We start from the raw sequence: 15,000 nt of genomic DNA, 5'->3' as shown, positions 1-15,000 counted from the left end.
TCTATTTTCAGTTCATTCAAAAAATGAGGTCTGTACTTGTGAAAATAGGATTCCTAATGTATCAAGAAACACCTAATTTATTAGGTCTGTTAGTGTGCATTAGAAGATAAATATAATATTTTTCTTGTGTCTTTCAGGAAGCAGATATAGCACCTTTGGATTTCAGCCCAAGCTTATCCCGCTCAGCGGCAGTAGATTTTGGTCTATCAATTGGGGAAGATCTAGTTATCATTCTTTCAAGGGCACCAACAATAATCTTCAAGCCTTTCCTTTTGCTACAGATATTTTCTGTGGAGGTAACTTCACTATACTCTTGTCTGGGTGGTGTTTAAAGAAATGTTATAACATTTTGATGGCTACATGGCAAAGGATTTAACAGTAATTGTATTGGTTGGAATTGGGAAGTTATATTGGTAATTGTAATTTTTAAGTATTATAAAACATGAACAAAATATTTTGCACACCTTTCAATTTCTTATATTTCTTGAACAATTTGAAAAAAACCTGGAAAAGTTAGTTTAGATGTAATTCACTTTTTAAGGTTTTGTGTATTATTGTTTTTTTACTTCTAGTTAGAAGTAAACCACAACATGATGAAAACTTTGCTTATGCTATATTTTTCTAATTTCATAGGTTAAACTAAGGTGCATCTTTTGAACTGATGGCTCTCACAAATACTTTTTGTTTAGGAATGAACGAACTTCACCTGCTCTGGCAACCTATTCCCTTTTCCCTTTTCGTTATTAATCATCTCTAATAAATATATAGAATTATGGGAAAGAACTGTAATACAGTTCTCTGCTTTTAATATGTTGAATATTTTTACATTTAGTTTGGCATGCTTGGTACTGCATATTTATTCAACCTTGAATTCTTGTAAAACTTACATCTGCACATCTTCCATTCTTCACCTCATACACGACTAAATATTACCCCACTTCTTTAAACTACATCTCTTGCTTGGATTCTGACTTTCATTATCATGCCATTACTTTAAATATTTAGTGCCCTTAGAGACATGGTGGTCCCCAGTTTCAATCTCACTCTAAACCATTCGTCATGCTCCCACATGCATATTATAGCCTAAGATTCTATTTTGTAACATTTAACACTTCCTTATAATTATTGGAATCATTTATCCTTAATGTCCTTCATAATAGTTCTCACATTTACTCTAAGATTCCTCTAGGTGCAAATATACTGCCTGCAGTCACTCGATTTACTGCAAAATTTAACATAAATGCCTTGCCATAACACACAATGCACATCTAGTCACATGTGAAACCCTCGCAGCTCTTTCTTCAACCAGTAAATTCAAACACATTTATTTATTTACACACATATATATATATATATATATATATATATATATATATATATATATATATTGGGTAACAAAATATATTATATTATATATTATGGCTGGCAAGTTACACAACCTCCAAAGTTCCAAACTCATCTATTTGTTTTTACATAAATCTATTACACTTAAAAAAAAAATAATGCACGAGCTCTGAGGAAATTATATAACTCCCAGACAGCAATATATGAATACACTGAATATCCAAAGGTCTCTTGCATAAACTCAAAACAAACTGGGTAATTATTGTTAAGAACTATTCAAAACAAGCTTTTATTTCGATTTTTAAACAGAGATACCAGAGAGTTCTGTGACAAATACCGATGATAGAAATAATTCCATCTTTACAAAAATAAATATATTCTATGAAAATTACAACACTTTGAAAGAATTTGCACCAAAAATTAATTACTCGAAATATTAAATCTGAACAAAAACTCAGTCTAAGGGAAGAAAATAATACACTCTGAAAATCATATAATCGCTTGACTCGAAATATTAAATCTGAATAAAACCTTAGACCAAGACAAGACAATATAACTCTCTGAAAATTATATATTCACTTGTTTCACTAGAAATTAAATTTTACACAAATATTTAATCTGATAATTAATGAAAATAATTAACCTTTAACACTCTTAATGATTAAACTCTTATAGAAATTACATAAAATAACTGATAAACTCAAGAGTTTTTAGCTCACACGAAATAATCGAACAGTTAAGCCAAATTAAATACACTTCACATTTTCATATGTACCTCCCAGGGCCAGTTACAAAAATTTATATAATACCAGTAGGCCTACGTATAATATTAACGTTTTAACACATTGCACATGATACATGTCGGGCACAAACTTAATCAATTTGGAGAGGACACATACTCGAGGTACTTGAGAGAGAGAATAAACTTTGGCTCTTTCACAGGAAAAGCTGGTTCTCTTCTGCCCTTCGCAATACCAGGGGCACACATATATTGACTTAGTTATTCTAGATTCTTCTAGGAAAGGGGTTTAGAAGGTTGGGGGCTGCGCCTCACAGCGTAAGGTTCCCAATTATCATATATTGAACAGGAGAATCTAACCTCGCTTGCAAGGCAACCCTCTCTCAGCAGCCCCACCCACCCCCATTCTTGGAATAATAAAAAGGAAAAGATAACATTAACTCTGGTTTTTTCAAGAGCCTTCTAAACATGTGCCAATTATAAGAATTGTGTAATTTCTCACAAATATGACGCAATACCATAAAAAAAACTACATAAGCCCTCGTTTATACCTCATAAGATTCTTACTGCATACTTAATCAAGATTACGCAAGATTTCATAGCAAAATACGTGAAATGAAAAGTTAATTCTTTAAAATAACGTGAATTTACATATACTGACTTGAATGAAAAATACAATGATCTGAACGACGAAAATCTTATGCAATTTACATACACATACTTAAAACTACAAGAGAGGAACTCACCTTATGAGCTGGCTATTCACCTCTTAAATACACATATAAAATATATAAATAAAATACATGAATAAATTATTTACTCTACATTAGACCAGCTTTGAAATAATAAATAAATAAATATTTATATATATATATATATATATATACATATATATATATATATATATATATATATATATATATATATATATATATATATATAATATATATATATATATATATATATTATATATATATATATATATATATATATATATATATATATATATATATATATATATATATATATATATATAAGAGCTAGGTTAAGCAGCATTTGGAAATCAAATCCCCTGAAATTACATGTAATAGTCACGCTATATATTATTTTAGTGAGATCGGTGTTACTGAATGAACATGAATAATGGTATGATGATGAAACAATATCCAACAGATTTTGTAGATCTGAGACCAAAGCCCTCAGAAGAATATTGGGAATTAAATGGCAGGACAGGATTAGAAATCAAACTATAAGAGAGACTACTCAATTGCCTCATGTGGATGAGATCATGGTAAGGGGTAGATGGAGACCGTTTGGGCATGCTCTTCCCACTCCTCAACAGAGATTTGTTCACCAAACTTTTAACTGGGCTCCACAAGGCACTAGAAGAGTTGGAAGGCTCAGGCTGAATGGCTGAGAGATGACATGGGAGATGATGAATGGAGAGGTATTCACTGAAAAGCCCAAGATAGAGACGACTGACAGTAATCTAACCAATGTTCTTTGCGTCAATAGGCATAGGAGGTGATGATGATGATGATGATGATGATGATGATATATATGTATATATATATATATATATATATGTGTGTGTGTGTGTGTGTGTGTGTCCTAATTTATGTATATATGTCTGTGTTATTCGTCAGGTATAAAAAAGATACATCTGTTTGTGTATGCTGAGAGTGAAGTTGTTCTTTGAGCCGATGAAATAAAAGTTCAAGATGCCTAGATACACAAGGACTAACATAGAAGACGCTGCTGCTGCAGGAGATGAGAACGAAGGAGCAGTGGGATATAGCGTTGCCGGTGAAGAATACAGACAGGAAATTAGATCGAAAGAATTGGAAAATAAGTTAGATAACTTGCAACAGTCAATAAACAGACTGTTGGTGGAACGAGAACAGGAGCGGCGCACATCCACAGCATATCCGACGTACATGGACGAAGTTCAAACGCACACAATTGAAAGTACACATGCACAGCCAAGTGAAGATACGCAAATCGTAGTTAGAAAGTTAACAGAACTCCAGGCAAGTGTTAGGCCTTTTGATGATCAACGTCCTAACGAAGGGTTTCAATCGATTGAAGTGTTTTTGAGAGACTTTGAAGTAGCTACATATAGGTGGTTGGAAAGAGAAAAAGCGATTCAAGTAATTAGATTGTTGAAAGATGCTCCGGCAATGGAGGTAATGTGTTGGCCGCAAGAGAGTTTAAGAAGTTATACTGAAATAAAACGACGGATGATTGAGATGTATGCCTAGCCTGATGCGAGAAAGGGAGACCTAAAAGAAAATCACAAACCAAAAATACGGGAAGGTGAATCCCTTCTTTGTTTTGCAACTCGCATTTTTCGGGATTGCGATTCGTTTGCTACCCAGAGTGCCAATCTCCCAGAAGGTGATAAAAAGGCAATTGCCCATAAACATATTCGCAGTTTGGTAAACCTGAATTTATGTGGTTATTTGTTCGATTATAATCGCTCATTAGCAGACGTAGTGAGTGTGATACAGAACATTTTAGACAGTTTCCCAGAATAAAAAATGACTGAGAATAATGGGCCCGATTCCGAGAAGTTGGCAGCCATGAGAGGCAGTCAACACCTGGAGGGGGGTAGAGGAGAACGCAGTCAGCAAATTAGATGTTGGTAGTGTTGGGGTGAGGGGCACCGATGATGAGGGAGTGCCCCACCCAAAGATCTCCTCGCTGTTACACTTGTCAGGCTTACGGTCATCTATCTCGAGAGCGCCCAGCAAAAAACGCCCAGGACGGGCGGGCTATAGCACACGCACACCTCCCCCCGCCCAACGTCCGAGGAAAAAGAAACAGAGGAAGGGGAGACAAGGGAGTTTGATGCGCCCCCCCCCCCCCGCATGACATCACAAGCAGTAGCCGAGGAAGCAGTGACGACAGACGTGACAGAGCAGGCACTGGGACCTCCATCGGTACCCCCTGACCTCACCCCCGCAGCACTAGGGGGCAGCAGCATTGCAGATGAGGTCATTGGCCCGTGCCCCATATCTTGCAATGGCCGTCTAGGAATGTTAGCAGTTAGGATCAACCTGCAAGATAAATCCATTCCAGCGCTGATTGACACAGGAGCCAGTGTTTCATTGATTAAAAAAATTCTCATCAAATCCACTACTGCCAGCGGCATCCATTGTTCTTGACACGCCAGGAGGAAATAAACTACACATAAACCATACAACAATCGTCAAATTCAAGGTGGGGTCTGTGAAGTTTACACATGATTTTTTGTCTTGCCCACCTTGGGAATTCCAGGAATCGATGCTATCTTGGGAATAGATTTTATCTCAAATAATCAAATTTGTATTTTTGGGGGAAAAGTTGCAATAACAATAAAAGCAGGAGTTATACATTTTGCCGAAATTCATGAGACAGAAAGTGCATGTGTTAGCTCGAAGAGACATTTAAGTAGGGTAACAGCTGTACCTGAGAGAGGAGAAGTGTTGTCTCCCCAAACCCTTACGAGCATATCTGTGACCCCTTGTCGCCCTTTTGCGGAAGGAACAAAGGTAGTTGTTAAACCCCATGACAATTGGGCCCATATGATATTAGAGGGCTTGAAAGAAATTAAAGAGAACATAGCTGATATGACGATAGTTAATTTGTCAAATAAAAGAGTTGTTTTAGGAAGTGATTCTGTGTGTGAATTAGAGTTATGTGAAATTGCTTATAACGGGATGTTAGGAGCCACAACTGCAGCCCGCACAGACGAACGCACCCAGAATTTGATTATGCAAGTGCGAAAATTATGTCCTTCAGAATATCAGCCTATAGTTAGTGACATTGTCAATAATTATTCCGATGTAATTGCAATTGGAGATGAGCCACCCGGGAGGATTGATCGGTTTAGCATTGAAACTGGGCAGGCGGAGCCGATCAGGTCAAGGCCTTATAAGGTACCCATTCATTTCCAGGGAGAGATAGAAAGGGAAATTAATAAATTAAGGGAACAAGGGATAATCGAGGAGAGCGAATCCCCCTGGGCTTCTCCAATTGTAACTGTTAGGAATAAGGATGGCTCAGTAAGATTGTGTGTGGATTATAGGAAATTGAATGCAGTCACTAAGGATAATGCATTTCCATTGCCCTCGATCGAAGAATTACTTGTGAAACTACGGGATAGCAAATATTTTACTACTGTTGATTTAAAATCTGGATACTATCAAATACCCATTCAGGAAGACAGTAAATGTAAAACGGCATTTATAGCTAACGATCAATTATTTCAGTTTAATTTTCTTCCTTTTGGTGTTAAAAATGCTCCAAGTAATTTTTCTAGAGTAATGAGGCGGTTTTGTCGCCCTTAATTGGCCATAATGTTCTTGTTTATCTAGACGATATCATAATTACAGGGAAAACGGCCGAAGAACATAATAATAATATTCATAAAGTTTTAGTAGCATTGCGACGTAATGGTATGAAAATAAATTTGTCAAAGTGCAAATTTTTCTGTAAACATATCGAATTTTTAGGTCACATAATAACCCCAGAAGGTATCCAACCCTGCCCCAGTAAAGTAGCAGCTATTAGAGATTTCCCTAGGCTGCGTAACTCCAAGGAAGTAGCTGGGTTCCTAGGACTCGCGGGTTATTACCGTAAATTCATAAGAGGTTTTGGAGAGATAGCGAGACCCTTAGATGCTTTAAAAAAACAAAGAGTAATAAATTGGGGAGGGGAAGAAGAAAGGGCCTTTAACCATTTGAAAACTGCCTTAACTAGCAAGGAATTACTCGCATATCCTAGATTTGACCGCCCGTTTTTAGTGACAACAGATGCGAGTAGCGTAGCTATTGGTGGTGTAGTTTCTCAACGAAATGATAAAGGCAGAGAGCGACCCATTTGTTTTGCCTCCCGGGCATTAAAAGGGGCAGAAAATAATTATAGTACATTCGATCGAGAGGCTTTGGCTATCCTTTGGGTTCTAGAGAGGCATCGGTTCTTTTTATTAGGTCAATCGATTGAGTTGCAAAGTGATCATCGCCCCATATGTGATTTGTATTATAAAAATTATTTAACCTCTCGTCAAGCGAGATGGATTGAGAGATTGTTAGAGTTTAATATAAAGGGTTTTCACCACATAGAAGGTAAAGCTAACAAGGTAGCTGATGCTCTCTCTAGAGGTGCAGTAATAGGAGTAACAAATAGGGCACAAAAGAGGAACGAAGAACGTAACCAAAATATTGAAGACCCCCATCATAATAGAGAAAATAGAGAATGGGATGAGAGTACTCGTGATGTGCATGCAGAAGACGGGGAGAGAGAGAGAGAGAGAGAGAGAGAGTCGACTCGAGAGAGAGAGAGAGAGAGAGAGAGAGAGAGAGAGAGAGAGAGAGAGAGAGAGTCGACTCGGGAGAGAGAGAGAGCTGCAGATGTTGAGAGAGAGAGAGAGAGAGAGAGAGAGAGAGACGAGCGTCGAAGATGAATATATGTGGGTGACCGAGAACATGACCAGGGGTGTCCAGAATGAATGCCCTGATGATGCAGGTTTGATTAACTTGGGAGGTTGGGACATAAAAGAAGTCCGAGAGGGACAGAAAAAAGAGGAATGAATGGAAAGAGTGCGAGCAGTGATTAAAGCGGAATCGGATAGTTATCCGTCATTTCTAAATGTGCCTCATGAGAATTTTTTTTATTGAAAATGATGTCTTATATTGTACTTACAAGAAGAGAGGAGGGGAATTTTGTGCACGGGTAGTTCTTCCAACCTCTTCAATTATACGAGCCATCCACATTGTACATTCAAGTCCATATGCAAGGCACTAAGGGATTGATAGAACATTAAGAAGAGCACGTGAACCCTTCTTTTGGTTAGGAATGAAAAAATCTATAGAGAATTATATAAAAGGTTGTCATGCTTGTAACTATTTCAAAGAACATAAAAACACTGTACCAGAAGCCAGAAAGTGGCCTGTGGTTCCTATTGAATTTTATAGAGTGCATATGGATATAGTAGGACCATTTCCTACTGGTTTAACACAACATAAGTATATATGTGTATTTGTGGATGCATTTACTCGGTACACTCATACTTACGCAATGTTGGATAAATCGGCAAATTCATTAGCCCAGGCGCTGGGCTCTTTCATTACTAGGTTTGGTTGCCCAAAAATTTTGATAAGTGATAATGGTCTCGAGTTTATGAATAAGGTGGTGAAATCGGTCACGGACTTGATGATAATTGAACACTTTTCAGTGACCGCATATAGGCCTTCAGCAAATGGCTTAGTAGAATCGCATAATAGGGAAGTAGTTCGAATTTTGCATTACTTAGTGGCTGATGACCCCCTTCATTGGCACGCCATGCTTCCTACAGCTGAGCTAGCTTTGAACATTGCATATAATGCTTCGCTCAGAGACAAGACAGGATCCTGTGTTACCATATATGGTACTCATTAATTCGCAACAATTGCCAAATTATTCAACTGAGCAATACCGTGTATATTTATTAAATCTATTGAGGAGAGTAATGAACACCACTGAAAGGTTTTTGAAAAGAGCTAATGAAAACCACAGCTCAAAGTATGATGGTCGGTTCAAAACCGCACCGGTAAAAGTATTTGTGGGCGATCGTGTGTATTTGAAAAGATTACAACCTAGGAAACACAAACTAGAGCCAGCATATTTGGGTCCGTACCGAGTAAAGATGGTTAAGTCTAACACAGTTGTGATACAAAGCATTGTTAATGGCGCACTGTCTGAACATCATCAGCCACACATACATGTGGTACCTAAAGAGGTAGTTTTCAAGTGTTCCTCCTTACCCCTGCATATATGACATCGCTCGAGTTGATGAGTAGAAATTTTTTTTTTCCTCTGCTCTTGTTGTTATTTGAACAGACATCATTTCTTCATTTGACGTGTTTTGAATAAACTTGATGATGACAATGTGTTTTTTTATGTTGATGCTAAATGTATACGTAAAATGTTGTGATAATTTTGCTGAGTGTGGAAATACGTATATCATTGCTGAGTGAACCTAAAAACAATCAGAGGTTAAATAGGTCAAGTGAGATCCGTCAGGTGGATGCTGTATTTGGTTGCTGGGGCCGGTATGGTTCCCGAATGGCAAGCGGCTGCGGGATTAAAGTTCAGCCTTGAGGATAGGCAGTGTTAGAGAATGTGTAGATGTGAATACCTTATACTTAATGTTATAAGAGAAGGGCGGGAAGATGACTGATTTTCTCGGGAAAACGGCTAGTGGCCACCGGTTGAAAGTTGCAAGTGCAAGTGTTGTAGTGCTTTACATAAATGGTGAAACGGTGGTAGTGAGTTGTGTTGCGAAATTGTACCGTAAACCTGGACAAGTAAAATCGAGAGATGAAGGAATATCTATTCCTACTCCTGTCCCGCACAAGAAGCCCGTATTGTCCGCAACCAGAGGGAGGTTATTGATGAGATTATGTAAAACTGATGTTATGATTTTTTTTTTCTCACTTTGGGTATTCTGTGTTTTGATTGCAGAGGTCTTAAGAAGAAATGAGAGGAATTATTTATATTGTGTTGTGTACATTTTTACATGCAATATTTCATTTTTTTCATTTTTTTGTGGAAGATGTGTTATTTTTTTTGGGGGGGGTGATTATATATATATATATATATATATATATATATATATATATATATATATATATATATATATTATGTTACATTTCTGTTTAGTACATGCCATGCCTATTCCGGGTTGGAGTGTCCTCCATATATTATAGACTAGTGAGGGCGAGTGCACACCTCCTCCCAGAGTGAGGAGCTTGGGGCGGGAGTAATGTCCTAATTCATGTATATATATGTGTTATTCGTCAAGGTAAATGAACTCAATATTCAAGAGTATTCCACAAAACCCCATGTCTCAGCATGTTTTGCAATGGTTGCATTTTGCTAACGAAGGGAGTTTTAGTTGCAGGTGGGCACTCGAGTTGACAATTCCCTCACCTGAGAGGGTAGTTGTGTATACTGTGGTACCTCTACATACGAATTTAATCCGTTCCACAACCGACTTCGGGTGTCGAAAATGTTCGGTTGTCGAAACGAATTTTCCCATAAGAATACATTGAAATAGGATTAATCCGTGGTTGAGCCCAAAAACCTATGATAACTCTTAAATAAATTACTACACATAATTACACATGGCAATAATGCACACTAAATTAGATAATAGACATGTAAAAAAGAATATTTATAAAGAAATAATAAATAAGAAACAGGTTTTTAGCGTCACTTTACCTTAAAAGTCCAGCGCAGGTGTCTGTCTTGCTACGCAGAGAGGAAACGGACAGGCGGCGAGGAGGTAGAGAGGGTGACTACGTACACTACCGTAACTTATTCTAACTTACATTAAGTGAACTTTAACCTAACTTAGCTCATTTATTTTTTTTTATTTTTATATTTTATATTTTTTTTTACATTTTCTTTTTTTCTTTTTGATGATTAATTTTAATCACTTTCACTCTCTTTCTGTTTCAAGATTGTCGAGATCGTCGACATGTTTCGGCCATATTCTTTTGCAAGTTCACTCGCGCAGATGCCACGCTCATGCTTTTCAATAATTCCTTGCTTTACTTCTAAAGAAAGCATTTCCTTCTTCCTTTTCTCACCACTACCATTACCACTTGCGAAACTAAGCCTTTTAGGACCCATGATTTACATAAAATACCGTAAAGGGATGAATGTAAAAAATCATGATTAAAACACAGTTAATAGCAGAACGCACAGGGCACAACCACACGAAGCCGACGAGAACAGAGGAAGGACCCAAGCCACTCTAATTGAGGGTCCCTCTGAGGTCGAAGTGCTGCCTTCTATCGGCGGAAATAAAAAATACATCCGGCGCTATGAGTACCATCTACGTGTACGGGTATTGTTTACTTCGGGTGTCAAAAAAAAATTCGGGTATAGAGTAGGAACGTGTTCGAATTGTACTTCGCGTGTCGAAAAATTCGGATACAACTGGTACGACGAAAATTGCTTACTTCGTGTGTCGAAATAAAATTCGGGTGTAGAGTCGAAAAATTGCTCGAATTTTACTTCGGATGTTGGAAAATTTGGATGTAGATACGTTCGTATGTAGAGGTTCCACTGTAGTGTACTTACGAACGAACCTTTTGTAATGAATGAAGAAAACCCATATACTGACGTCTCATTATCCGTCTACTCGGGTCATATATATATATATATATATATATATATATATATATATATATATATATATATATATATATATATATATATATATATATTTATTTATATATACACATATATATATATATATATATATATATATATATATATATATATATATGTATGCAGAAAAACCACAGGGAAAATGAAAATACGAAATATACGATTTAAGTCCTGACTAGTTTCGTGATACTTCTTCAGAGGACTGATTTATTGAGAGAGGTTTCTTTACATTTTATAGGGAAAGTAAACGTACGAACATACATATAGAGGCTTAGAGAACAATGACACTCCCATACCAGCTACCTAGGCTGAGGTCAGGTGTTTACTGGGCGGAGATCCAACCTCATTAGACACCTGCCAAAAAGAGTCCTTTCTAGTGACAGGTAAATTTTTATTTTTGACTTTTAGTACAGTTTATTTATATAAATAACGGTAGCCTTATCTATATAAATACATAAGCAAAACTATATGTATATGTAAAACACATCTATATATAAATATACAAAAAGCCATATACATACGTATACACAGACAGGCATTCATACACAAACATGCATAATATATACATAGACATATACATATGTGTACACATACTGGTATACATATACAGACACATACATATACTTACATATAAATATTTTCTTACACATGATTAACATGTATATATATACATATATATACACACATATATACATATGCATACATATACACACATATATACATATGCATACATATACACATATATACATATATATACACATACACACATACATACACATATATAAACACACATATACACACATATATATATACATACATATACATATACATATATATACATATACATGCATACACATATATATATACATATACACGCATACACATATATATACTGTACATATATATACATATATATACATATACATGCATACACATATATATATACATATACACGCATACACTTATATATACTGTACATATATATACATATATACATATATATATGCATACATATACACACACACATACATACATATATATACATACATATACACATACATATATATACATATATACACACATACATACATATATACATATACATATATATACACACATATGTATATATATATATATCTATGTACATACAACATTATTACCATAAACATATAATCACGTATATATCAATACTTATATCTAGCATAACACTATATAGTGCCAATGTGTAATAATCATATATTACATGTTTAAAACACATGACGTAATACGTCATTGTGGAAGTAGAAGCTAGCGTGAGAAGTGCTGTAGTCAGACAGATCATAACAGGATGCGATTAGCATATCTCAGCAATGTAACATTTTTATGAAGAATACACACAAATACGAACCATGAGAAAGAGTTGTGTCGCCACCGGATGCAGGTGTCTTCCTATACTAATGTTTAGTTTACATTATTTGTTTAAATGCTGAGATAACTGACTATACGATATCTGTGATATCGATATTTTAGCCAGTTCTTATCAATACATCATATGGAATGGTCATCCGACCAAACCAGCTATACTCCTGTGATGGAGATGTTAACACTGTTGTTTTTAAAGAATAAATCATTTTAAAGTTAACTTGATTGACTTTACTGGAAGATGTAACATCCCAACTAACATACTCAATGTGTGTTAACAACAGTAGCACACTAATAAATGGTGGCAGCGGTAAAACTCTAAGAATCAGAGAAAGGTCTTCAAGAATCAACGAATAAAACTCTAAGAATCAGAGTAAAATCTTCAAGAATCAACGAATAAAACTCTAAAAACCAGAGAAAGATCTTCAAGAAATCAACAGTAATGAATCTACAATTTTGACTACGTATCATAGTCCATCGAAGAATAAAACATTTAATGAATGTTATACATACAAACTGATGAACTGGATCTTCAATCAACATCCTAAGAAAATCAAGGACTGACGTTCAACGCTTACAAAACATATCCAGGAAGCACTACATTCAACGGAAATCGGACCGAAAAATTCACCCAAACATCAAGAGAGAGAGAGGAAATCGGACCGAAAACATTCACCCAAACATCAAGAGAGAGAGAGGAAATCGGACCGAAAACATTCACCCAAACATCAAGAGAGAGAGAGGATATGACGACATCACACAAAACCATATAAAGCTAAGTACAAGTACATTTTCTTATTCATTTCAGTATTGAGCAGTGAAGTGTAGTTATCACGAGTCGTTAGTCGATTATTACTGGGATGAGTGGTTTGCTAATCTTCTATTTTCCTTTCATTAAAGGAAACTGTGTTCAACTCCGAATTCTCATCTAGAATTTTTTCTCTCTTTGTGCTAATTCCGTTTTCTTTCAGAAATTCTCGGGAAATATCTTTGTGTTCCGTTTTCTTTCAGAAATTCTCGGGAAATATCTTTGTGTTCCGTTTTCTTTCAGAAATTCTCGGGAAATATCTCTGTATTAGTAACATTGTTTTGGGGAATTTTGTTATAATCTTTATCACTGAGTGCTTATGCATTTACGCAGTGGATGTCTGTATTCATATAGATATTTTGATAGAATTGCAAGGGGTCGAAGAGATAGGAAAAGAAATACCGTAATCATGACGCCCCCTGTGAGCCCCACCCCTGGACCAAGTAACGCAGAACAGGTAAACCCTCTCCCGATAGTGACACTTGTAAATGCTAGGTCAGCAATCCTTCCTTTTCAGGGTCGGGTTAATGTGTTCTTGCCTCAAAATGTGGAGTCATGGATTTCATCCGTCGATGCCCATTTAAATGCCAAACAAATCGTAGACCCTTTTGTACAATTACAAGAAGCTAAAAGTTTTATAGATTTTTCTAAGGGGGATGCGAGTGCATATTTAAGAGGTGTTTCATTTCAAGAAGCAGTTACCTGGGATGATTTCAAAGTTAGGTTACGTGCGGTCTATGGGGGTGAAGAAGCCTTGGATGTAGTATTAACGTTAAGAAATACACTTAATCAAGCCACTATGACTCGGCTTAATGTTATTGAGAGAGCAGCTCTCATAGCTGATAGGCTTAATGAATATCAAGATATTTTAGGTAATTCCACTTGGGTTACTAGAGATAACATCTCTGTGAAAGATTTTTTACGATTAATGTATTTAACTTGCATGACACTTATGTTGCCTGAAGCTTTAGTGCGGTGTTTTGATAAAAAGTTAACGCCTGCAAGTACGGAATTGGATGTATATAAACAGATAAAGAAACACATGTCTAAGTGTCCTGACCTTGATCCCATGTTAACTCAAGTTTTTGTAAAAAATGAAACAAAGCCACAACAAGTAAATGTAGTTAATAATAGTCAAGTTGCGGGAATGACGTGTTATAATTGCAAACGTCAAGGTCACTTGATCGCGGACTGCAGAACGAAATTCTGTTCGATACATAATAGTTCGACTCATTCATATAGTCAGTGCTACTCGCGTAAGACACAACAGAATCCTAGAAATACACAGCCAATTCCACAGTCAGTTCCATATGGAAATAAAAAGAAAAATCCTCATTTTAATAAGAAGAAACAGCCAAACGTCAATGTAGTTCAGAAACAAACAAACAGTTCTTCGAATAACGCTGATCCTGGGCCGTCAAACCAGAACTCGCAAGGTCAGACTAATTTTCAGAATGTGCAGAGCAAAGCAAATACCACATAATTAACTCCAGTGGGGAAGAGAGTG

General features: G+C 36.2%; 1 pseudogene; it reads left to right on the top strand.

The window, feature by feature from the left end:
• LOC137615848 (glutamate receptor-like) overlaps positions 1 to 15,000 on the top strand; it is a 146,721-nt pseudogene that overhangs the window by 64,203 nt on the left and 67,518 nt on the right.

Source organism: Palaemon carinicauda, chromosome 22 (genome assembly GCF_036898095.1).
Source record: "Palaemon carinicauda isolate YSFRI2023 chromosome 22, ASM3689809v2, whole genome shotgun sequence".
NCBI lineage: Eukaryota > Metazoa > Arthropoda > Malacostraca > Decapoda > Palaemonidae > Palaemon > Palaemon carinicauda.
Note: the sequence above shows the minus strand (reverse complement) of the source record. Positions and strands in the feature narration are given on the sequence as shown.